General features: G+C 42.0%; 2 long non-coding RNA genes across 2 annotated transcripts in view; one reads left to right on the plus strand and one right to left on the minus strand.

Annotated features, from left to right (window-relative positions):
• LOC308464896 overlaps positions 1-27,457 on the minus strand; it is a 192,192-nt gene that overhangs the window by 52,208 nt on the left and 112,527 nt on the right. The gene's annotated exons all lie outside the window — the stretch shown is intronic.
• On the plus strand, positions 6,680-26,690 carry LOC308464997. Its single transcript, XR_013980213.1, has 3 exons — positions 6,680-6,898; positions 9,534-9,630; positions 26,477-26,690. It is a non-coding gene; the product is annotated as an uncharacterized lncRNA (long non-coding RNA).

A 27,457-nucleotide genomic window follows, 5' to 3' on the forward strand; every position in this document is an offset into this window, starting at 1 on the left:
TTGTACACCCTTGGTTTAGACAGTAGGATCACCTGTAAAGCTTAATGAAAAATGATTTATTCAATTTGATGACTAGAATTGGAAATCCATTCCCCCCCGCCTGCTCATTACAAACCCTTCACGTATAAATCAAATGCTTGAGAATATTTACAGGCTTCAGCTTTGTGAAATTAGACCTGTTTGATTTTTAATGAAGTCCCAGTTCAATTAGTGAAAGTTCGCTCTTTGTTAGTTTGATTTGTTCACCACCTCATTAAGCAGTTAAACAAGGTGATAAATAAGTTTTACTTTCCTACAAATCATCTATTGCAACATTCAATTAACAAGTTTAGTTCTGTTCGGCCTGATCCATCAAAAGTACATTTACATCCCATTGATTTTAATGACAGACGCAGCCAAGGCTATGTTCAACTCTCTTATCAAAATAATTGGATTTTATAGCACTTAACTCACAGGTAACTAACTCCTTTGTGGCAAATAAGAAGTGCAATTCTACATCTATCTACACAGAAATAAGTCCCGCTGAGTTTGCTGGAGCTTTTTACTGGGCAAGTGTAGATAGGAGGATTGCAGACCCAAATGATTTCCCATGCCAACATTGATGGGCTACTACAGTCTCTTTCAGACCTTTTCCATGCATGGAGGAAGGCAGCAGGATTCACTGCTGGCCTCACCCTGGACCCCACTGTGTCCCACTGGTCCTGCCTTCAAATTTCCACACATAGTTGGAAATGCAAAGAGTGCGAGGGAACGTTCTTCCACCTCTGGTGGACTTGCCCTAAAGTGAAGGCGTTCTGGGAAATGATTTATAATGAACTGAAAAAGGTATTTAAATATACCTTCACTAAGAAACCAGAGGCTTTCCTTTTGGGTATTGTCGGCCAAGGGGTGGCAAAGAAGGACCAGACATTTTTTATGTATGCAACAACAGCAGCAAGGATACTTCTCGCAAAACATTGGAAAACTCAAGATCTACCCACACTGGAAGAATGGCAGATACAACTGATAGACTACATGGAACTGGCTGAAATGACCGGCAGAATCCGTGACCTGGGAGAAGAGAGGATTGAGGAGGACTGGAAGAAATTTAAGAACTATTTACAAAAGTATTGCAATTTGAGTGAATGTTAAATAAGATGCTAGATCAAAATAACTGAGCACCACTAAATTTAGAAGTTTTTAAGAAAATAAGTAAGACTGTGAAATTTAGCTTCTTCTGAGAATTATAAGATTAGGAAATATAGAAGGGATATAAGAATTTAAATAAGATGATAAATTGCTGACAAAATGTTTTAACGATGAAAATGGGAGCGGGAGATGTGAGGAAGTCCAAAGAAAATGTGAAAATATGTTAAGATCAATGTTACATTGTTTATCATGTTTATTTTTATTGTAAAACTTAATAAATTGCTTTAAAAAAAAAAAAAAAAAACAAATTTCCACACATAAAATTGAAGGTCTGAAAACAGATGCCTACATAGATATGGCTGTACATGCCGAGGTGCCTTTAGGGTAGAAGCTGCTGGTTTGCAATGTAGCCCAAGCAGTAATGTGTCCAAATAAGCCACAGGTACTTAAAGGCTGTAAGCTTCAAGTCTCCCTTTCATGGCTTATAAGTCTCAGAGGGACCTATGAAAAGGAGAAGCCACCCTTTGATATGAAGGATGGTAAAGGAATTGCTGGAGAGTGGTGGGCTGGATTATGTAGCCTCCCCCTGAGGAGCAGAACGTATTTGGTCTGATGGACCTGCCATAGGTTCTTGGGCTGTGTTCAGAAGAATGAATAGATGCATGGAGATTGGGGACTGGGGTGGGCCCTGCCACTACTATACAGACAGCCCCCCCCCCCCCCCGTGTACGTGGGAGTTATGTTCCAAAGCATTATGTGTGCTGGTGAAATCACATACAGTAATACCTCTGCGAACGTCCGCCTTGTCTAGCGTCCATTCCGGTGAACGTCCATGGCAAACTTGGAAGTACCAGAATGGGTTACTTCTGGGTTTGCCACTAGCACATGCACAGAAGCGCAAACCGCTCCGTGCACGTGCACAGACACAGCACTTTACCCTGCGTCCTTTTCGGCTAGCGGCTGGGGCTCCAGAACGGATCCGGCCGCAAAACGAGGTACACCTGTAATTGAAACCCATTGAAAAAGCCTGCAGACACCCTATCCTGTCCCTGCTCCACCTGTCCCACCCTTTTAGTTATGTTTCAGTGACATCTTTATGACGTTTCCTGGTCACTTCCGGGTTTGGTGTGCTGCGTGTATACACGCTCATGTCCATATTGAATGGGGGGCTCCCTGTAGTGCTGCCCCTCCTCCTCCTTCTGTTTGGTCATGTGACAAGGGCTATCACAGGATCCTGTAAATTATTTCTGCCTTGTAAACAATTAGCATTTGCTATAGAATCCACCTCTGCGGCTGTCGATTTTCTGCAGAAGAGCATTTCCAAAATATGTTACCTTCCACTTCAGCGTTGCCAAAGCCATACATAGAACAGGGAGCAGCTGAAAGTCAGTGAGCCTTAAGGATATGGTTTGCCTGTGCTTGCTGGAATATAGGGCACTTTACTGCAGCTCCAGTTCTCTTTGCTTCCAGGAAGCAGGAGTTGGCTTTAGCTTGCCAATGTTCTCTTGTAGATTTCACAACCCCCCCTAAAGGCATCATGGTAGCTCATGAGACAAAACAGAAGCTGTTTCTATTTTTAGGATTGTCGGCTAACCGTTGTGGGTCAATTCCAATAGCTCAACTGAAAAGGGCGGCGGTGGGGGGGGATTACAAAAGTCCCTGAGGGCAACTGAGTTTGGCTGGGGTGGATAATCCGTGTTAGCTCAAATGTTTATATTGTCTTGTGCACCGCTTCAGCATAAGTAAGAAAAAGAGCTTTGCTTGCACATTTGAAAAGAGTTTCTTTGGTTAGAGCAGAGCCCATTGTATATCGCATTGCATGGTGTCATCAGGTACAAACAGGTCACAGACACATTTGGCAATGGCAATGGTGTCTTTTCAAAAGAAAGCAGAGGCAGGTAGTGTAATTTAAAAAACCCTTTTGTATATACTTTCCTTCATATAAAATGACACCTTTTGCGCCATGCCGGGTGTAGGTGGATGGTTAGATTGGGTGGACGTACCCCTACTTCCAGCCCTGCTGGTCTCCACCAGAATGCTACTGGCGTCCCTCTGTCAGCACAGAGCTCCCTGTTCTGCCTGAACAGGTGAGCAAGCAGAAGTACATACCTGCCAAATGCCCCAGAAAAAATGGGATGCCCCTCTTTTTTTGCATGAGATTTCAGCCATTTAGGGCGTTGTGATCTCGTGTGCTCTTGCACTGTGCTCTCCACTGCCAAAAAAGTGCCTTTTTCAGGCCCACAAACTTGTATGGCACCCAAAAACGTGTGTTTAGGGGCACCAGGCGAGATCTTGCCCTCCAAAAAAGCAGTTTCTTTGGGGTGAGAGCAAGGCGTTGGTCACATGACTGCCTGGGAGCACATCCCAGATTTGGGTCATTAAAAGTTGGACAGTATGGAAGTACCAGTGTGATGTAGTGGTTAAGAGCAGTGGACACATAATCTGGTGAACCAGGTTCAATTCCCTGCTCCTCCACATGCAGCTGCTGGGTGACCCTGGGCTAGTCACACTTCTCTGAAGTCTCTCAGCCCCACTCACCTCACAGAGTGTTTGTTGAGGGAGAGGAAGGAGAAAGAGATTGTTAGCCGCTTTGAGACTCCTTAGGGTAGTGATAAAGCGGGATATCAAATCCAAACTCTTCTACCACCTGCAGGATCACTGTCAACCTGTGACAAGTCTTAAAATCAGGTGTTCTGGGCAGGGAGGATATGTGCTATCTAGGGCCCACTGGACTCTAAGTCAGCCCGACAGCCATCACCTGATGGAATCAGGTCTGATCCAGACATGATCACTTTGCCAGCCATAGGCTGGTGCAACTATAGACCTGCTCTGCTGCCTTCTGCTTCAGACTGTGGATTTGGCAGGGGATCTGCTACTTCCTCAAGCTCCACCACTGCCTGGCTGGGGTTTGGATTGTAGTGTCTGTGTAGAGTAAATGAAGATACACATGAGAAAGCTGGATAAACTCAGCAGCTCGGAGCAAGTTAAATGAATATGGATAGAGCCCTTTTTTCCTGCTTGGTCTCACCTTAAATCTGCATCTGTTATCATTTACTGAATTTCCACCCCTCCTTTCCTCCCAATGGAGCCCAAAGTGGTAAAGTAAAATAAAGACATCCATTAAAAAGTTCTCAAAACAGTCAGAATATCAACAAACACATAAAACAGTTACATACCCTCACAACTAATAATATCAAGGTTGCCAGGAAAAGTATTTTTCAGCCATCAGATGCCCGGGTAAGCAGACATGCTGTTTAAGTTCCCTCTGAATAACTACCATTGATAAAGTCCTGCCATGGGTCAACACCAATGGGGCAGCGCCCAGCAGTGTAATGACAAAATTAAATATAATTAGATTACAGTTAATTTGTCAACTGTGTGACTCAAGAATACCTCATTTGGCTTGCATTATGAGCTAGACCAGCAATGAGGCCTAAATAACATTTCTAATGGAGACATATAGAGAGGAATTCAACATCACACTATGGATATTGTGCAGGCAGTGCAGGCATTTTTGCTTGCCATGCACTGATCTCCCCTCTCCTTCCTCTTCCTGGGGCTTCTCTTGACTCTTCCAAACAGATTTGGGGAGGCCATGGAGGTGTGGTGGGGATGGGGAGAAGTCCCTTTGTGCTAGGACTTGTATGGGCATCTACTAGTGCAACAACTTAGTTGAATCCAACCTATAATTTTTTTAATCCACAATACTTCAGAGACAATAGTCTGAAGGACTGCCTCTTTCCATATGCATGTTCAAAGCGGGGTCCTTTTCAAAGTGCCCTTGAAAGTTGAGATATGGTGAATGACCACAAGAGAAAGAAAGTTCTCCACAGTGGCCCTTGAGCTTTAGAATGCCCACTCCAGAGATGTTTGCTTCACACCAAATAACTTTTTGGGAGGATAAGACTGTCATTGACTACACATAATGATGGTTGTGAAGTACCTCCAAGATCAGAGAATACCAGTGACTGGGGAACATGACTGGGGAGAAACTGCTGTTGGAGTCATGTCCTGCTAGAAGACTCCTCAGAGGCTTCTGATTGGCTACTGTGGGAGCAGGATGCTGAACTAGATGAGCCTTCTTATATTCAGATACTTTTGAAATGCTATTTATTCCTCTTAACTATGCTGTATCTTCATGGGATCTTAACTCCATGGACATTTTTAATTGGTGCTCATTGTGAGTTTTAAACTTTGCCATGTTTTAAAAGGTTAGAGCTGCTGCCATACATAAATTTGTTTATGTGGAAAGCTGCAGGTTTTTACCTTTATACTGTTTTTTATCTATTTTTTATCATTACCCAGCATATGATTGTTGTGATGTGACCGATAGGTAAATTTGTACACGCTGACATTTTAGAACACTCTTCAAGCTTAGGCTCATGAAGTTAGGCTTCTTTGAGCTTAGATGATGATTTCCAGAAACCTGCTCTCTTGACGGGCCCCGTAATTTAATGAAGCTGGGTTGTTTTGTTTTTTAAAGGCCACAGTTATCACTTGATTCTGCCTTACAAACAGTGTTTCATACAGAATTCGTCTCTGCAGCTCTGACAGTAGGGCTGCATGAACCTGTTCTTTCAAGAACACAGTTGAAGAACACAATGCCTTTGGGTCTCAGAAGCCCCAGGCATGATTCCCTTCATCATTCTAGATGGAATCACATTCTTTGTGTTTCTATCTTGTTCTTGCAAAACTGTCCTGGAAGCTCTTCTGAAGGGAGATGTAGAAATCTTTTAAATAATAAATCAAACAAATATCTCTCACGATCCACTCCACTTTCAGTGGTTGTCATCTTTATTTTCATTTTTCCCTCTTCTGATTGCCAGTATTTTCTTTCCGTTCTGTAATGTATGGTGGCATAATGGTTTGGGGGTTGAGGGTAGAGAGGCATGTTTGTTTTCTGTTTTGTGGTGCTTTCTTTGAGTGCTTTTAACTCTCCAGCAACAAACCATCTTCATCTACTGACTGACAGTCATGTGGCAAGCTGTGCAACCAAAACAGCAGGTTTCGGATGGGTCAGAGCAAGACACAGTTGTGTGGCTAAAATGGATTTCTATTTGCTGTTATTTTTGATGGCATCGCCACATGCCCGGGGAGGCTAGCTCTCCTTAGTATTTCATGCTCACGCTGGCATTAATTTGACAGTGTTTCACTTTGGGGTGACTTTAGCAGAAGTGTTTATTAACTCCTTTATTACTGGCTTGGGGGGCAGTGAGGTGGGGAGATTGCTTATTACCACAGAAGCTATTTCATCAGGTCGGTTACATGTGTATATGCAAAAGGTTACACCGAAAGAAAGAGAAAGGAAATGGACTGGAAAAGGCATGACCAGTCATCAATTTTGAGATGGTAATTCTCCAAGAACAGAATGACAGCTGAGTGGAAATGTACAAATTTTTCCTCCAGAGGACTAAATGGTAAATTTGGTGCTAAATTATCCCAATTAAAAATTCCCCTTTCATTCATGGGGGGTGGGGTGGGGAGATAAGTGCTTGAGATACAATCAATTGCAGTTACAATTACTTTTGCATTTCAGAATGATGTCTGACTGTTAGGGTGGATATTGGCTGTTGGGCAGGAATAGGTGTGAGGCCAGAGATAATGGGGGCTGCTTCTGAAAGGATTCTTCCATTTGAAGCAAGAAGCATTTAATGTGATGAGAATGACAGCCGGGAAGCAATAGCCAAGGAGGTAACAGAAAAACCACCAAAGAATGAGTGCACAAATCTTCCTGCCCTGAATTGTGAGCAGTCCAGGTGAACAGACAAGGGTAGGTATGGACAAAAACAGGAAACTGGTATTTAAAATTACAGTGAACCCCTAGCCAAGATGTTAAAGACTTGGAGGAAAAGCTAACAAAATATAGGGTGGGGAGAATGTATTTGTCCCATGTTCCCAGATCAGAATGGTAGGTACCCCTTATTCTCTTCAAATGGACAAAACCACAGCCAACTCAAACCTTCTCGGATTTATCAATGTATCACATCAATATATCTACAAAGGGATAGATTTGCATTCATGCTGACATAATGTTTGGACTTCCCGAGAACATACTCAGTCTGCAATTTGGAAGAAAATCCTTCTAAATCCTTCTTTCTTTCCTTTAATTCAGTGGCCTCTACTTTTCTTCTTGATGCTTGACCTTGGATCATTGCACACAATGGAAATGCAATAATCTCGAATGGAAGTCACTTGCTTGCTTCCTCCCCACATTTGTATGTGAATTGGCACAACACTTGGCACACTGTGAATGTGATTACTGTGATCAGTGCATGATTGGCAGGCAAACAGTCGCTGCCACACAGTGCAATGCATTAATAAATTCAGCAAGGGGATAAACACCTTTATAGGATTCCTTTCCAGACAGACTTTTATAGGGTATAAAACAATTAGAATAGCATCACAGCAATCATGCAGAATAAAACTGAACATTCTTGTTGAAGACTAACCAGGGCATGAGAGACAGAGAGAGAAGCATTCCATTATAGTTAATTCAGCGTCTATTCATAGACCCATTCATTGTGTTTTCTAAAAATATAACTTGATGTTTGTTGATAAAGCAGCTTGATTCCCCCACAGATGGTGGAATTGAAGCTACCAGAGCAGATGAGAAATTGCACAAATGTAGGTCTTTATTTGAAGAAGAGAACACACACAAACATTTGCTGCTTATCTGTTTCCTCAAACCACACTTCTATCTCTCAACTGAACATATTCCCAAATGTCATTTTTATGAATGAAGGAAATTAAAATCATTCAAAATGTTCTTGAAATATGGAGATTACTAGCATACCATGAAACCAATGCAAAGTGGTTTTAAATGTTAACAAAACATATTTCTTTAAAAAAAATCAGGATTGAGATAGCAATGTTTGAACACTTGTAAGAAAATGATTAAGGTTTTGCCTAGCATGGTGAATCTGTAGGAAGCCGATGAGGAAAAGGGAGGGCAAAAGCAATGGAAATAATTAATTATTACATTTATATCCTACCTATCATTTATTTATGTAAGATATTTTTAGACTGCCTTTTAGGACCAAGCTCTCACAAGATCATTCCCCAACATATGAAAACATAAAATGTCTACTCAAAACATATAAAATAGTAATGTTGGGACCATAGTCCTGGCTGCCAAGTACAGCCATCCAGGTCCTTGAGATTTCCTCCAGGCCACACCCTGTCTCCCAAGGCCACACCTATCAAAACCCCTGATTTGCACCCACCTTGGCTTTTCTGCCTAGCTCAAATGACACCATGAATATAAAATAGGAATAATAATAGCATTCAACCCAGTATAATATCATTGAAATCACATTAAATAATTAAACTATTGCAATATCAGTTCAGACAACAGTATCATAATATTTCCCCTACACTGTATTTTATGGTGGGGGGACAACTCAGAAAATGTGTGTCTTTATCACCTTTTATGAACCTCTCTAAGCATGGGGCATCATGCACAATATAGCTCACTTGGGATTAATAGCCACAGAGGTGGGTCTTCTTCTCCCAATGAGTTCAGTGTGCTATACATTGGTTACCCCATTCTACTCTCACACCAGTTGTGTTGAGGCTGTGAAAGAGTAACTGAGCCAAAATCACCCAGTGGGCTTCATGGCTGAGCAGGGGATGGATCCCACATCTCACCAACATAGAATTGTAGAGTTGAAAGGGATACAGAGGTTCATCTAGTCCAACCATCTAATCTCAATTAAAGCATTCATGGCAGATGGCCGTCCAACAGCTGCTTAAAAACCTCCAGTGAAAGAGAAACCAACACCTTAGAGTCTGTTGCTAACTGTTGCACCACAGTGCTTCACTAGTAATACATATGCAGATTACAGATAGAAATGTCCTGTCTGTAATCGATTGCCAAACTTGTTCAAACCATCAAAGAAATCAGTTGGGGGACTGGATAAGGCAGTCGAGGCTGACATGCAGCAAAATACCTAAATTCCAAACACTAAACCCTACGCTTCCCCAAATTTCCCCCCTTTCTAGGAAAAAGACAATTAAAAAATAACTTAAAGGTAAAGGCAACTGAAACACAAAATGCCAGTACATTTTCTGTCTGTATTTCAAAACGAGATACAATTTAGTAGAGATACAATGTAATAGAGATGTGAATTTACAATGATGTGAATTTTCAATAGTGTCCATTTTGCTCAATACCACAACAATCATAGGAAGCCTTATATAAAGTCAGACCGTTGTTCCATCTAGCTCAGTATTATCTACACTGACCAACATCGGCATTCCAGTGTTTGAGATGCAAGGGAATGAACCTGGAACTTTCTTTATGCAAGGCAGATGTTCTGCTACTGAGCTACAGCCCTTCCCCGATCTTGTGGTTCTAATGAAGGCACTTAGAATGATGTGCCTGTTTTTGTCCCTTCTCTGTAAAGGCTGGTATGAAGGACCAGAATTCTTGGACATCTGCCTAGGCCCCCATCATGCAGTAAAGATCCAGCAACAACACTTGATATGTTGCCACTCCCTCAGGTAAACATAAGAATGCCCTACTTATGGGGGAGGACAATTACAGGGAAATGGAAACATATTTTAGATACATAAAATAGGATGGGCCCAGCTCTATCGATTCTAGAAAGCTCTATTTCTCCATGGAGTTTGGATCATTTTACCTGCTTTGTATGCTATTGTTGTTGCTGTTATTATTCATATCCAGCTCTTCCAGTCACAGTATCAAGGTGGCATAAAATAAAATAGCAGCCTTTCTCTTAGTCTACAGCTCTGGCTGTAGTGGGACGCGGGTGGCGCTGTAGGTAAAACCTCAGTGCCTAGGACTTGCTGATCGTAAGGTCGGCGGTTCGAATCCCCACGGCGGGGTGAGCTCCCGTCGTTCGGTCCCAGCTCCTGCCCACCTAGCAGTTTGAAAGTACCCCTAAGTGCAAGTAGATAAATAGGTACTGCTTTATAGCAGGAAGGTAAACGGCGTTTCCATGTGCGGCACTGGTGCTGGCTCGCCAGTTGCAGCTTCGTCACGCTGGCCACGTGACCCGGAAGTGTCTTCGGACGGCGCCGGCTCCCGGCCTCTTGAGCGAGATGAGCGCACAACCCTAGAGTCGGTCACGACTGGCCCGTACGGGCAGGGGTACCTTTACCTTTACAGCTCTGGCTGTGGTGGTTCCTCATAAATTGAGGTACAGTGGTACCTCAGGTAACGAACTTCATTCGTTCCGGAAGTCCGTTCTTAACCTGAAAACGTTCTTAACCTGAGGTACCACTTTAGCTAATGGGGCCTCCTGCTGCCGCTGCGCCACCACCGCATGATTTCTGTTCTCATCCTGAGGTAAAGTTCTTAACCTGAGGTACTACTTCCGGGTTAGCAGAGTCTGTAACCTGAAGTGTTTGTAACCCAAGGTGTTTGTAACCCGAGGTACCACTGTACTCTCAAATTTGATTCTAAATGATGGAGCATACCATACTTCAATTTTTTAAACCAAAACAGGGAGCATAATACCTAAAGAGAGAAAATCCTACCAATTTTTCTCTCTTTTTCTTCTTCTGCAGCTTTTTTCCCTCACTTCCCCTTCTCCTCTCAGCATTTTTAAAACTGCAAAAAAGTTTCATGTAATATGTCATGATGTTATAATTTAATTTTATGCACTGTTAGGCCAAAGACTTGTTTTGAAAGGATATATATGACACACAAACACTGCAACTGGTCAGTTGTGCATTGCTGATTTGCCAGCGCAATGGGTTCTGCCTCTTGCACTAGCGTTCGGTGTGCTATTGTGGGTCTTAAATGTAGACTTTCCTAAAGGGGGCCCAGCACTTCCCACACAACATGCTCTATGCCTCATGTTGCCCAGGCAGTGAAAGTGAAAGTGAAAGTGAAAGAGCTTCCCCACCAGAAAGTTGTAGATCTTAGGAAGAACTCCAAAATATACATTCCAGGGAGGAAAGTGAAGAGCAAGCATGTCTAACAACAAAATAACAATTAATGTCTATGTGTGTACAGAAATTTATTCAGCCCAGGTTTCCCAGAGGCTTTAGCAGGCCAGAATCCTCCAGATGACATCAGTAGCAGTCCCTCTCTGGGTGTCAATGTCAATGCTGATCCAGGAATGGTAGGTCCCATCAGAATTGGCAGCGGCATCCCTGCTGAAGGTGAGGTGCTCCATGACCTTCCCTGTCTTCCTCCAGGTGGTGTCATTCTCTTTGGGGTAGAAGCTGTGGGCCTGGCAAAAAAAGGAATTCCTTGCCCTCCTGAAGTGCCTGCTATGTCACCCTCCCCACTGAGGGCTCTGCCCCTGAGTAGAACTTCCTTCCCATTGTCCAGGTATCTCAATGCAAATCTCCTTCAGGAAAGCCTTCCTCACCTAGTTCTCAGCCAACTGAGCATGAACTTGCTCACTTGGGTCTCCATCCTGGCTGCTGGGATGGTCTCCCTGTCAAAGCTGATGTGGTCCTCCCATCATACCCATACTTCCAAAACCCCTATTTGCACCAATCTTGGCCTAGCTTACAGCTCTACATGTGCTTAACAGTGTGATATTCCTTGCTCTCATAACAAATCCTTGCCCTCTCCAGGTCCACTTTGAGCAATTCTCCCAACCATTCTTGATGTGGGACTCACTGTCCCAGTACTGGGCACAATCTTACACAGTTCCCCCCCCCCCAACCAGGGCACTACAGGCACTGTCTTCTGTGCAGCACTGTGAGCAGCAGGTTGGCTGTTGGTACAATCCACAGCAGTGAACTGGGGCCACCCTCGGATAGGCTCTGACACCCTAGTGTAAAAATTGCACATGGCATAGAAGGAACAGCCAGCATTGTTCTGCACCAGCTACTCACAGGATCACCCATGGAGAGCATCCACTTGGACAAAATGGGATACCTTACTCTCCAGTAATGTCGCTGTCATACAATCTTGGATCCGATATTAACTATCAAATTGAGTAATGTTCTGTCTTAGAGTAGGAAATGGACAGAAAGGTCTGGGAAAGTTTCTCACACTCAGGCTATTGTATTGTTCCTGGTGCTAGACTGGATGGGAGAAGGAAGATAATCTAACCCTATCTGGCTAAGTATAAAGCCCTTGGAAGGGGATGTGGTCTAATCCACTGAGCCTCTTGGGCTTGCTGATCAGCAGGTCAGGGGTTCGAATCCCCGCAATGGGGTGAGCTCCCACTGCTTTGTTCCAGCTCCTGTCAACTTAGCAGTTTGAAAGTACGCCAGTGCAAGTAGATAAATAGGTACCGCTTCAGCGGGAAGGCAAACAGCATTTCTGTGCGCTCTGGTTTCTGTCATTGTGTTCCTTTGCACCAGAAGCGGTTTAGTCGTGCTGGCCAAATGACCCAGAAAGCTGTCTGTGGACAAATGGCAGCTCTCTCAGCCTGAAAGCAAGATGAATACCACAACCCCATAGTCGCCTTTGACAGGACTTAACTGTCCAGGGGTCCTTTACCTTTTTTAAGCCCTGGGAGGCCAAGAGAAAGAGCAGGAGAGAGTTAGCTTGCTTTCATCTACTCTAGGTGTGTTCATAGATTTCATGCAATCTCTGAACCCTCTTTTCCTAGTCTATAGATTATAGAGCGGTCCAGTGTGTATGTAACTCCTTGGCTTCCTACATATAAGTTTTGCCTCACTTTGCAAGCAGTTAGTTCTAACTCAGAGATTTCACTGGATCACGAGAGTCAGAGTTTAATTCCCCACCACTGACCATTCCTTTTAAAAAGTACTATAGCACTGGCTGTTAACAACATAACACCTAGTCTGTCTTTGGATTCCAGAGGAAATGGTGACCAGAATTATCCACTTTTCCCTTGAGTGAAATGGATTTAATTTCACGGGAAGGAAATGAAGTGAACCTTATTTAATACTTTATTCTCTGATCAGAATGTTGCTGGCTCTTGTCTTGCATTCACCAAGACTGAAAGTGTTGCACCCAATACTGAAATAAACTCAATGGATTTGATCATTGCAGGGACTATGCAAGAGTAAAATGACAGCAGAACAGATGGTTGGGACTGTGAAGACCATTTGAAAAGAAGGCCTTGTGAAAGGAGGTTGGTTAAAACTGATGTGGCACATATAGAATTGCTTGATCAAATAACACAAATTACGCTCTCTTTTTAAAGGATGGGGGTCAATTTTCAGCCCACACTTCAATCTGATTCCTAATATGACTTTGATTGAAATTCATTTCTCTCTTTGATTATGATATTTTTCTCCCTTGCTACCCACAACCAAAATTATACTTACCCACCACCTACATATGCAACTGTTGAGGTTTTTATCTAGGTCCACACCACCAAATAAACTGGCACTTAGAGATATAGCATAGGAAGGAAAACATTGGCTGGGGAAATATTTCCAAGCGGTGCCATATGTCAGCTTTGTGCTTGAGAAGTAAATGTTTGTTTGCTTGCTTGTTTAGGATTTTGAGCTATTGAATTGGGTGGGGTGGGGAGGGGCAGGATCCTTGGGTACTGAAATGCATTTTTAAATTCATAGAGAAGTCACCATAATTCCCTGATTCAGGATATGAACCCATCCAATGTGCTTGGAAGTATTAGGGATAGAGCATCTTTTCTCCTACCCAAAGTTATTCCCTTGCGAAATTAGACTGGGCACATGTGTAGACAGAGATCAGGCTGACTAAGCAGCTCAGACAATTCTTTTGCATATAAAGATTTTCCCTATTTGTTGTTGTTGTTTATATTTTTTTTCAAAGCTGTACAATAGCCCCCAAAGCTGCCTGCATCCTCCCCACCTCCACTGTCTACTGTGGTCCCCTCCTCACGATTTCCAGTTCTTGGAGGCACTTTTCTTTTCCCATTTAAAAAAAAAAAAATCAGAAAAAAGAATTACACAACCACTTATAATGAGTAGTTTGGCCCTTTCTTCCAAATAAAGAGACTTCCTACAGCATATACTTAACTTTCCCACTGAAGCAAATGAGACTTCAAAGTGCTGGTACTTGGGTGGAATAGTTCCCAGTGTGCATTGTGCCAGATTTATCATTACAGCCATTAAGGCACTTGAAGTACTTGCCAGCTGCTTTCTAACTTGATTTGCTGCTACGCATGGGAGTGTGACAGAGAATAAACTTTTTCTTAGACCATTTATTAAGTTTGCTGGTCTAATAGTCCCGATCAGTGAAGTCTTTCACCCAATCCATGCGCATTTGCTTGGAAAGTATCCCCACCTGTTTCAGCAGAAATTCCCATTAAAATCTGTAAGTACTTTGGGGTGTTACCATTCTCACCAACACACCCTTATATATTTTGCAACAGAATACATAGGAAGTTGCTGAGGGGCAAACTAGACATTACAGTGACAGGCTCCATGTGTCATAACGTAGGTTATGCCTATTTCTTATAAGATCAAATATAATTTAAAGCACAGCATGGGCAGGTGGACAGCAAGTTATTTCCCAGTAACCATATTTACAAGTGGAGCCCCGCAAACGAACCAAAATGCCATGCATATTCATCACTTTCTTATTTTGAATATTTTTTATCAGGCCACTCTAATCCCAAGTGAATTCAGAATTCTATTTGTGATCGTCTTTAGGAAAATTGGAAACTACTTGGTTAAAGATGGGCCAAAGAATGTTTCCAATCCAAACTTTAAAGTCCCTAAAGTCTATATAATGAGGACAGGCAAAGCCACATAGAGCTGACATTTTTTTACGAGATTACTGGGAAGAAAATGGAGGAAGGTAGACAAGGGCATTCTATTTTAGGGGAATAGTTCAAGTTTCATTGAAGAAGATATAAGGAGAACCAACACGTCTGCTTTTTGTGCTGTTTCCCTACAACAAGCCCTTAGCAGACATAGCAAGTATTTGACTCAAGCACTGAGTCACCATTTTGAAGTGGATAGTAACCACAACAGGGTTAAGACCAACAGGTAGGAAGGCTCGTATTTCCTCACTTGTATTCAGTGTGTGGTTCACCTGACTCATGCTGGTTTTTGTGAGGGAGATTTGCTTGCATAACGCCAGAGTGACACAGGGCCCGTGGTGTCCCCTTTGTGTGTAAATAAGTGTCTTTAGTTTCCAACACTGTTGGTCTGCTGCATTTCACAAGGTATACATTTTCTTTTAAAAAGAAAGAAAGAAAGAAAGCCCTTAGCATTATTCCAATCTCCCCCCCTAACAATCTCCTATTTCTTCTTAATGTCTTCACATGTACATTTAGACAATGCTAGGAAAAGTAAAAATAACCTTCAAGCAGCCTCTGCAGTTTAGGGGTTAGGTGGGTGGTGTAAATAGTTTTCTGAGCTACTGAGCATTCCCTTTGAACTTCCAGGCTAGTAAGTACCTGGTAGAACATGTGTCTGGAATGTCAATGATGGTTTCTACCGCAAACAAGCAAACCTCAAACCGCAGAAAATATAACACTGTGCCCCAGGAGTGGGCTTTAATCCGAAGCTTTAAAAACGTCAAAGTTCTCCTGAAGCAGATGACTTGAATAACTATGGGTGTATTGATAACACTGGTCAACAACAAATTTGTCTGCGTTTTTTCAGCTGCTTTAGGATGAATCTGATGCGCTGAATCCAAAAATCACATTGGTTTTGCTCAATCAGGTCAAGTTTTTGAGCTATGGCCACATGTCTTTTTTACGTTTTTGTTCACATGTACGCTTGTGTAGAGCATTTTAGAAGAAGTTGGTGGGGGTAAAATGCCTTGTCAAATAATTGTTTTGATTGGAAATGATTATTTTAATGACAAGAAGTATTCAGGTCCGATAGTTCTGGGTGATTATGTCGAAAAGGGATCAGTTGGAAGTCATAAAACCTCGAAATCTTCCATAAATTGGTCCAGCAAAGCATAAAGTTGGGGGATCAAAACTAAGTTAATGGGGCAGCCGCCCCACGAAGTATCCTGATCTTCAATCAGCATGTCGTCCTGTAGCTCATTGTGATGAAATTCCAGTGCCTATCTTCAGAGAACTTCCTGACATTAGTGACAAAGATGCCTCCAGTGTTGAAGGACATGAAGAAGAAGAAGAAGTGGTTCTTGAAGATGATGCTCCACATCCATTTTCCCAAAAGGAGTTGAATGATCTAGTTCACGACCTCAGCTTGTCAAAGGACTCTGCCAAACCGTTGGCATCCAGATTGAAGGAAAAAAGCCTCCTCTCTGACAGTGCTCGCATCAGCTTCTTCCGCAACAGGCATCAAGAGTACCTCCGTTTTTTCTCGGAAGAGAAGGACTTGGTGTACTGTGCAGATATTGTGCGGCTTCTGCTCAAGCTTGGAGTGCCACAGTACGAACCCAAAGATTGGAGACTATTCATTGACAGCAGCAAGCGATCACTGAAATGTGTTCTGCTACACAACGGCAACCAGTTTGCCTCTATACCCCTGGCTCACTCGACTACACTGAAGGAGAACTATGAAGCGGTGAAGTATGTGCTGGAGAAAATTGGTTATGATCAGCATAAGTGGTTTATTTGTGTTGACCTGAAGATGGTGAACTTTTTGTTGGGACAACAGTCTGGCTTCACCAAGTACCCATGTTTTCTGTGCATGTGGGATAGTAGGGACTGTGCTCAGCATTACACGAAGAAGGACTGGCCTGTGCGGGAGGAATTGGTGCCTTGCAAAGAAAGGAACATCATCAACGACCCTCTGGTGGACAGAGACAGAATACTCTTCCCACCGCTGCACATCAAGCTCGGCTTAATCAAGCAGTTCACCAAGGCTCTGGACAAGGATGCTGACTGCTTCATTTACTTGTGCCAGGCCTTTCCAGGATTGACCATGGAGAAGTTGAAAGCTGGCATCTTTGACGGTCCTTAGATCCGTCAGCTCATCAGAGATCCAGAGTTCGGAAACTCAATGAACGAAGTGGAACTGGAAGCGTGGAAGGCATTTGTTCTGGTAGTGAAGAACTTTCTTGGCAACAATAAGGCCAGAAACTACGCAGAACTTGTCAACAACATGCTGACTGCTTTCAGAAACCTGGGCTGCAACATGAGCGTCAAGATGCACTACTTATTTTCACATATGGACCGGTTTCCTGAGAACCTGGGTTCAATGAGTGACGAGCAGGGGGAGAGATTCCATCAGGACATGAAAGAGATGGAGACCAGGTATCAGGGTCGCTGGGATGCAGTCATGATGGCTGACTACTGTTGGACTCTGAAGAGAGACCTCCGTGCTGCTGAGCATTCCAGGAGTTCCAAGAAACAGAAGTTCAAGCCCTGAAGTTTGAAAAATGATGAAGCAACATGCAATTTACGTGTACTTACATTTATCTTTTTTTTTATAAGATATTTATTAAGATTTTTTTAAATATTACAATAACAAATGAAAAAGGAAAAAAAATACAAAATAAAAATGATTAAAAACCACTCAATTTTTCCATTGCTTATTTTTCCTTAGCTTGTTTCCCGGACCTCCTCATACCTCCCTTTTTTGTATTCCAGTTCAGTTTGTTGGTTCAGCAGATCCTTACCCTCTTTATTTGTCCTAATCTTTGGTCTTAAAATAGTAACGTTAGATTTTTACCTCTTAACAACCCATTTTTCATATTCCCTTAAAGCATTACAGCTGGAAACCACTTAATTTCTATCCAACATCGTTCTAACATTTATTAATTTTACAATATTTCTGTAGATAATCTTTGAACTTCTTCCAGTGTTCTTCCACCGACTCTTCTCCCTGGTCTCGGATTCTGCCAGTCATTTCTGCCAGTTCCATATAGTCCATCACCTTCATCTGCCATTCTTCCAGAGTGGGTAGATCTTGTGTCTTCCAATACTTTGCAATAAGTATTCTTGCTGCTGTTGTGGCATACATGAAAAAAGTTCTATCCTTCTTTGGCACCAATTGACCGACTATGCCCAGGAGAAAGGCCTCTGGTTTTTTCAAGAAGGTATATTTAAATACTTTTTTCAGTTCCTTGTATATCATTTCCCAGAAAGCCTTAATCCTTGGGCACGTCCACCAAAGGTGAAAGAATGTACCTTCAGTTTCTTTACATTTCCAACATTTGTTATCGGGCAAATGATAAATTTTTGCAAGCTTGACTGGGGTCATGTACCACCTGTATATCATTTTCATAATATTCTCTCTTAAGGCATTACATGCCGTAAACTTCATACCTGTGGTCCATAACTGTTCCCAGTCAGCCATCATTATGTTATGTCCAACAGCTTGTGCCCATTTAATCATAGCAGATTTCACCATTTCATCCTGAGTATTCCATTTCAACAGCAAGTTATACATCTTTGACAAAATCTTAGTTTTGGGTTCTAATAGTTCTGTTTCTAATTTTGATTTTTCCACCTGGAAACCAATTTTCTTATCCAACTTATATGCCTCCATTATCTGATAATAATGAAGCCAATCTCGCACTTTGTTTTTTAATTTCTCAAAACTCTGCAATTTCAGTCTATCTCCGTCTTGTTCCAAAATTTCCCAATATTTTGGCCATTTGGCCTCCATATTGAGCTTTTTCAGAGCTTTTGCTTCCATCGGTGACAGCCACCTTGGAGTTTTTTTTTCCAATAAGTCCTTGTATCTTATCCAGACATTAAACAATGCTTTCCTGACAATATGATTTTTAAATGCTTTATGTGCTTTGACCTTATCATACCACAGATATGCATGCCATCCAAATACATTGTTGAACCCTTCTAGATCCAAAATGTCAGTGTTTTCAAGAAGCAACCATTCTTTCAACCAGCAAAAAGCTGCTGATTCATAATAAAGTTTAAAGTCTGGCAGGGCAAATCCACCTCGTTCCTTTGCATCTGTTAATATTTTAAATTTTATACTAGGCTTTTTGCCCTGCCAGACAAATTTAGAAATATCTCTCTGCCACCTTTTGAAACAGTCCATTTTGTCCACAATTTGCAGTGTTTGAAACAAAAACAAGATTCTAGGCAATACATTCATTTTTACTGCAGCAATACGGCCCAGCAGTGAAAGCTTCAAATTTGACCAAATTTCTAAATCTTTTTTCACTTCAGCCCAGCATTTTTCATAGTTGTCTTTAAATAAATTCCCATTTTTTGCTGTCATGTTAATCCCCAAGTATTTAACTTTCTTAACCACTGTTAAACTTGTCTCATTCTGAAACCTCTCTCTCTCCATTGGTGTTAAATTTTTCTCTAAAACCTTGGTCTTTAACTTGTTCAACTTAAATCCTGCAACTTGACCAAATTCTTGAATCAGTTCTAAAACTCTTTTGGTACTAGATTCTGGCTCCTGTAACGTCAATACTAAGTCATCTGCAAATGCTCTCAATTTGTACTGTTTGGCTCCGACCTGTATACCTTTAACCAACCGGTCCCTTCTAATCATGTTCAGCAGAACCTCCAGGACCGCGTGTACTTACCTTTATCAATGCCCACCATTCAGTTTACAGAAAACCTGACCTGATGGAGAGAAATGGATGCCATTTCCTGATTCAGCAGTGCAAAAATAACCTAAATCAGTTGTAGAAATCTAGACAACATTCAAAAAGTAAAAAATTGTTGCCCAGTGTAATCATCAAATGAATCAATAATTCAAATTCATGCTTGACGTTCTGTGAAAAATTGGGTTTTGTAGTTTCAAGTGAATGATACAACATGGGTTTGGGGTGTTTTTTTTGGGGGGGGGTCCCCTCAAATATTGAAAATATTTACAGAAATTTTAAGTACTACTGAATTCAGTAGGAGAAAGTGAAATAGATGCTTACTTATCCCACTGAAATCAATTGCACCGAAAAAGGGGCTTAGCTTTAACTGAACCTTGCTCTCTATAATTTGCCTTCAAATTCATTGTGCACTTTGGCTGCGCTCTGAAGAAGATTCAGAGCGGGAGTATTGTAGTTAACCTATCTGTTTAATCCTTTAAATCTAATTTGGCTTTCTCCTACTGCTCAGGGATTGAACTCAGGTTAAAGTGATGAAAGCTAATAGACGCTGCTGTTATAACTTATCACACAAGAGAGCTATAATGTCTAAATTATCAGCCTCTTTTCTCCACATCAAAATGCCAAGGGGTCATATTTCTGCTTCACATTGCCCTGTTGTCCGTACTGCTAGAAGTCAAAAGTTTGTTAATTATGTAACCCTTGCTCAGAGGCTATCTATCTGTCCTGTAAATCACCTCTGGACTTAAAAGTTCCCAAATTACTGGTCCGTGCAATGAAAAAGCCCATAATACTGATTCTGCTCGGTGCCATGATAGCTAGTATAAGGAGCTACAACAGCCACCCCACCCAAATAGCTCATCAGTAAAAAAATAATAATTGCAAAATGGCAAATGGTGCTCATGATAAGCCAGGTGACCTATTCACCACAAACAGCAAGCTCTTGCAAGGAGGTAGGGAAAGACATTCCCTGTAACCTGAGCAATTGTATACAGAGTAGACTGTCCTATCCTAACTGTTATCACTCCAAGGGCTCTAAGTAACAAGTCTTGAAGCTCTACATGAACTTTATTTCTGAAGTTTTGATCTGGCAACATTAATTCAAACCCAACTATCAGTTATGCTGTGCCTGAGTGTTACCTGCAGCCCGGGCCCAGGCTTGCAATTAATAAGGCTCTTATTATGGAACATAATGGCTTTGATGTCTTGAGCATGAGTGGTGAACATAGTAGGGAGTGTGTTCAGCCTGTTGGAGCTTATTGGCTAATTGCCTATGGTCCCTTTGAAAAATTCCATGTCTAAAAACAAGTCAGTAGTGGTTTTGATCACAGTGCTATGACAGTATGCTTTGTGATGTTATAATTAACCACATTGCATCCCAATTTCTTTAATTCATAACTATAGCTCCCCCCTTTTTCTCTCCCTCCCAGCCTGCTAATTGGATCACTCTGATATAAAAGAACCACAGTTACTTCAAGAGACTTCTTTTCATGTTAAGGTTGCAATTCCATTCAGAGTTAGGCATCCTTATACCCATTGATTTCAATAGGTTTAGGCATGCCCAACTGTGAATGTCTGTTTGCACTACTGTGAGATGTAATTCTAGTTCTTTAATTCAGTACTAAAAATCCAATTAATTTCAATGGTATGGGATTAAAACCATGAGCCACCCCCCAGTCCAGAAGCCTTTCCATGAAGCAGTGGTCTTTGTGTTGCTGTAGACAAGGATCTACTTGTTGGATATATGGTTATACCCAGAATGATTAAGACACTGGAACAAGGACATTATGAGGAAAGGTTACTAAAGGAATTAAAACCAACAAATGGTACCCAGTTAGCTTTGCCACAGCTTGATGATTTTTAGCCTGGAGCAACAATGAGCTGAGCTTTTTCACTTGTGGTGATGTGGAGTCCTTTCCATTCTGAACTACAACCGGCCACATCAGTACTATTGGTATTCTGCTGACTCTCGAATGCACACCTGTTTCAGCAGGCATTCCCCTTCTCTACGGACCAGAATCTCCCATTTTGAGTGCTCTGTTTTAATTGTTGTGCAGTCACAATGGGATTGTTTCACTGCACATTTTAATCATGCGTGCCACTTTCAATGTTTTGATGGAATTGCTTTATTGCATATTTTAATTATCTTTTCCGTATATATATATTTATTGAATTTTACAATTTAAAGTACTCATTCTTACATCCTTAAGATATCAATGACTTCCTTTCTTCTCTTTCTATGGTTCATTTTACATATCATAAATCCCTGCTTATTTTACAAAAACTATACCATTCAGTATTCCACTATTGCATCCATCAAAACTTATTTACACTGTTGAATTTATCTTAATGCTGCCAGCGTTTTCATCATATTATACCGTATATTCCGGCATATAAGACGACTTTTTAACCCCGGAAAAGAGGTTAAAAAGTCGGGGGTCATCTTATATGCCGGGTATGGGCGGCGCGGAGCAGAGCCCACCCCCTGCTGCTGCTGCTGCGGCAGCTCCAAAGCAGCAGCAGGGGCGGCAGGCTCTGCTCCACACCAGACGGCTTTCTCCCGGCGCAGAGCTGCCCAGTGTATTAGGTGACTGGGCTTATAAGACGAACCCCCAAATTTCAGCTGCCAATTTGGGGGGGGGGGTCATCTAATACACCCAGTCGCCTAATACGCCGGAATCTACGGTAATTATCTGGGCTGGATTAAAGTCCAATCAGCAGAAGCAGCGTGTAAGAAGGCTTTCCCTCCTCTCTTCCCCTGCACCCCCTAAATTTGGCTCCGGGGGTGTTGGTTGAACCACCAGAACAACACTGGGGGTAGAGGGGCATTGTTCTGCCTAGCAAGCCAAATTGGTTGCTCTGATGGAATGATCATCTTGGCACAACAATGAATCCCTTCCCTGTGTGTTTATATATTTTTGTGATTGGTCTTACACCTGGAAACTACTTAGAACCAATTTTGGCAATTATGCTATATATAAATTAATAATATTAAACACTGAAGTATTCCTAAGTTTAAACAAAAAGGGGCATGATAGAGGTTTATAAAATTCTGCATGATGTGGAGAACAAGGAAAGAGATGTTTTTTTTTCTCTCATAGCACTAGAACTTGAGGCCATCCAATAAAAGCTGAATGGTAGGAAATTTAGGACAGACAAGATAAAGTACTTCATCATACAGTGCATAGTTAAACTATAGAATTAACTACCACAATGTGCCTTGATAGCCACCAACTTGGATGACTTTAAAAAGAGATTAGACAAATTAATGGAAGATAAGGCTGTTAACACTTACTACTTAGGATTTCTATGCTGCCTAGAGATGTGGGGGCCCAGAAAAAAATCAGAATAAACTCCTCCCCCCCCCATTTTTACTAACCTTGTGTTTTTTTCCTGGGGGGAAAATGATTTTTTATTTATTTTACAACAATGAGCAAAATGTTTAAGACAAGGTGTTTATATATTTACTCTCCCTAAGACTGTGTAATAGGAATACTTTCATAAGAGCCAACTCCTAGGGGCCAAGGTCCTTTGTCCCCCCAATAAAATATTTGTGACAGCCAGGCCCCACCCAAGTTGATGGGTGTTGCCATTCAAACGGTGTGCATGCACCACATCATATGATAAATTATGTACTTACCTGTCCCCCCACGCCAATGCTTTATTGCATGCATGCAGCTGCTGGGTGAGATTGGGTTAGTCACACTTCTCTGAAGTCTCTCAGCCCCACCCACCTCACAGAGTGTTTGTTGTGCGGGAGGAAGGGAAAGGGGAATGTTAGCCGCTTTGAGACTCCTTCGGGTAGTGATAAAGCAGCATATTAAATCCAAACTCTTCATAGTTGGCACTCCTGAATACTTTTATGTTAACTATATACAGTATCAGATCATTGAAATTCCTGTACACTGAGGACAAGCAAGTCCTGTGCTGTACACTGAGATTACAGTTCTCAGATGCAAGGGCAATGTATTTTTGCCTTTCGGAGGGTGCTCCCATTGTGACAAGAGAAGGAAAAAGGATTTGGTGCCTTCTTCACTTGTGACTGCCTTCTTCTTGGCATAACTCGAGAGGTCTGGAGAGTGGCAACATGAGAACGGGCCTTCTCTGCAGTGACTCCCCATCTATGGAATGCTCTCCCCAGGGAAGATTGCCTGGCGCCTTCATTATACACCTTTAGGTGCCAGGCAAAAACGTTCCTTTTTTAACCAGGCCTTCGGTTGATCTTATTGACATCCAACACCCTTTTAGAATGTGGTGCTTTTTGGGGAGTGTGGGTTATTTGGTTATTACTTTTGATTTGATTTTAGGCATCATATACAGAGACCCACCTAAATAGGTTAAACCTAGAGCAGCAAGAGAAGACAGAACACAAAATGGCAAATTTTCTGTACCATTGATTTGTTTTCAACAAATTTTCCTTTCTTGCTTCCCCATATCTCTCACTTTGTAACTGTGTTGCTAGCAGTGGAGATAATTCTTTGTGCTTTCAATTTCATGCATCACTACCATATACATTTTCTTCATTCTGTTTGAAATTATTGCTAGACACATGCCTCTCAGGTAATTTGAAGTGATATTCCAGAATATTCCAATACATTTGACTTTCAGAATATTTTGTAGTGATTTAACATATAGGGCCAAAATTCTCTCTCTCTCTCTCTCTCTCTCTCTCTCTCTCTCATTCTTTCTCTCTTTTTCTTTCTTTCTTTCCAGAGGTTCTGGGCTCTTATCCAGGGTTCATGTTTGCTTTTGGAATAAGGCACAGCGGAGACTGTGATGTCTTTAGGATATATAGTTTATTTAAACATATATACAACCTGAGCCTACAGTGGATGGGTTCACGGCATTAACACTCAAGAGGGCCTTGCTTCCCCCATAGCCATAGCCTTCGATTCAAACAGAAATCAAACATCACTCTGTCTCTCTCACTACTTGCTTGCTGCTTTGCTTAAAGCTCAGCGCAGCTCTCTACTCTCAACTCTGCCTTATTCCTTCTAACTACACAGAGTTGAGGGAGGGGCCCCAAATTTTCCATCTGCCACAGAGCCCCTTCCTTTGTTCTCTTTAATGGCCTATCTCTCAGGTTATCATTTCACCAGGAGGCTAGCCTCGCTATTCAAAGAATTAGATGCCTTGGTTAAATTTAAACACTTGCTGGATCCAAAGAGAAAGATCTTGACGTACAGCCTGACAGCCTAACACACACATACCCCAAACTCATAACAAGAACAATTTTATAAGTAGGCTGAATTTTATAAACATGATCAGATCCTCTTGAGAATAGATTAATGATCTTCCTTTATTAGATACTTAGGATGAACTATGCTTCAAATCTCAGCTGAATCATTAGCTCTTTAGTATGCTGTACTGGCCTACCTTACAATACCTCATAGATTATTTTAATAGAATTAGAAACCATACAGCATATAGTGAAGTGCACTACAATTCCTACAAGAGGCAGAAGCATCATTGTGCTTTGCCAATACCCTCAGCATTTTTAAGTGGTCCATGGGGTGGCTGGAGTTTGGGAAACACTGATCTCGAGCATGATGTTGATGGTTTTCACATGCAATTATCAATGATCTCTGCGTTTCCTTCTGCTTGTCCCATTTTAATGAGCCAAAATAGTTTGTCATGTGCAAAAGAAGGGGTAAAATGGGGTGTTCTTTATCTTTTGTCAATCAAAGCAGTGAAGAGTGAGAGTAAAAAAAAAGGTTCTCTCTAGATTGGGCACAGGGATGATGGATGCATCTTACTGACAATAGAGAATCTATAATATCACAGTATCATTCTTTCCAATAGTTATGTTGAGCCAGTTATCATTCCTTTCCATCAGGAGCAGTAATGAGCAGTGGAGTGGAGTGACTTCTGCACTGGGAAGCCTGGTGAGCATTGCCACCCCAATCTGCTCTGCCAGTCATTAACTGTCATGTGGAAGGATATTCCTTCATTCTAACTGGATGTCTTTTGCTTGATCTTCGGTTTTTGGGAGTTCTGACAAGACATATTACTATGTATATATTGTAACCACATTTACAGTGGTACTTCAAGTTAAGTACTTAATTCGTTCCAGAGGTCCGTTCTTAACCTGAAACTGTTCTTAACCTGAAGCACCACTTTAGCTAATGGGGCCTCCTGCTGCCACCACGCTGCCAGAGCACGATTTCTGTTCTCATCCTGAAGCAAAGTTCTTATCCCGAGGTAATATTTCTGGGTTAGCGGAGTATGTAACCTGAAGCGTATGTAACCCGAGGTACCACTGTATAGTCAGTTCACAGATGTATGTTCATCTGTCAATGGCTTCAGTAGTACAGTGGTATCTCGATTAACATATGTGGCAGGTGGCCCTTATTTTACTAAGCGGTGACTTTTTAGCTTAAATCCTAAATTATTCTATATATAAAGAAATTACCTACCTGAGTTTCTAGCTCTGTTTCGGCGACCACTTTGCTTTGCTGTGTGTCACAAAATGCCCTTGAGGTCAGCTGGAGCTTTGGCTGGCATTCACGGCTTGTCCTTCCTGTTGCCTTTCTGGCTTGATTACCCTTTATGCCACCTTTATGTATAGCAGATCGTACAATTCTACGCTCCATCTGGAGCCTTTGGCATTTGCCTCTGGCTTTGTTATTTCTCAATAATAAAAAGTAATTGGCTACTATTACTGGCGTGACTATGCCGTGCTTGATAACTGCCACCTTGAAATCGCTTTTTATTTTGGTGGGCCCATATGTTTTTGGGTAGATTTTGTTAGTTAGTCATCAAGGCATCTGCTTTCGCTTACACAAGTTGTTTTCCCCAAAAACAATATTGCTGAAGTTATTCAAAGTTAAACTTCAAATCCTCTTAATTGGGCTACTGTGACCTCAGCCTTGTTGTTTCATTGCCTGCCATATCCGTTCCAATTTTCTAACTACGTACTTGTCTTTCTCTGCCCCTCCCTTCATTGTTCCCCTACATATATCCACCCACTCCTGCATAATTGGTTAAATTCTGGATGACGAGGTGTGATTCTGGGGGTCTCCAGTGAAGGAATGGTGCTTGCCTCCAAGGTTGCCTCCATGCTGTCTCTCCTCTGCTCCTGAAACACCCCATTTTGAGGCCTACTAGCTGCAGGAACATCACCAGTGGTAGAACTGCATCAATGAAGATTTCCACAGGTATGGTGGGGGTGTCAAGCTCCCTGCTGATAGAGCTCCACTCTGCAGGCAGACCAGCACTTCCAGAAGAAGAAGAAGAAGAAGAAGAAGAAGAAGAAGAAGAAGAAGAAGAAGAATTTGGATTTGATATCCCGCCTTTCACTCCCCTTCAGGAGTCTCAAAGCGGCTAACATTCTCCTTTCCCTTCCTCCCCCACAACAATCACTCTGTGAGGTGAGTGGGGCTGAGAGACTTCAAAGAAGTGTGACTGGCCCAAGGTCACCCAGCAGCTGCATGTGGAGGAGCGGAGACGCGAACCCGGTTCCCCAGATTAGGAGACTACCGCTCTTAACCACTACACCACACTGGCTCTCACAATTTTTTCCCACCAAATTTTAACCTGCTCCTGCCACTACATCGGGGGGTAAGAATTGCTTTGGCCAATGAAGCAAAAACTGGGAATTCACCCTTTGAAATTAGGCCAACCAAGGCCCCCTTGCTTTAGTGGTATTAATGGTTCAACAATGGGGTAGAGACAGTGCTGAGGCTTGGAAATGGACATTGGAAAACCAGACACAAGGGTTTAAAAATCAGTCTGAAAGTCCTCCAGGCAGCATCCAGTTCCAGAAACCAAAGTAAATGTAGTTCCTATGGTCTCTGTATTTTACTAGTCTCATTAGGAAACATAGGAGCTATATTTCTCATGTACCATGATGCCATGGATGATGTGTGAGTGTGTTTTTTTGGGGGGGGGCAGCAGGGGGTAGATGCTTTCTGGCTACTAACATGTATGCCAGGGGTCAGCATACCTTTTCAGCAGGGGGCCAGTCCACTGTCCCTCAGACCT

This window comes from Podarcis pityusensis, assembly GCF_964106645.2.
Source record: "Podarcis pityusensis genome assembly, chromosome: 1".
NCBI lineage: Eukaryota > Metazoa > Chordata > Lepidosauria > Squamata > Lacertidae > Podarcis > Podarcis pityusensis.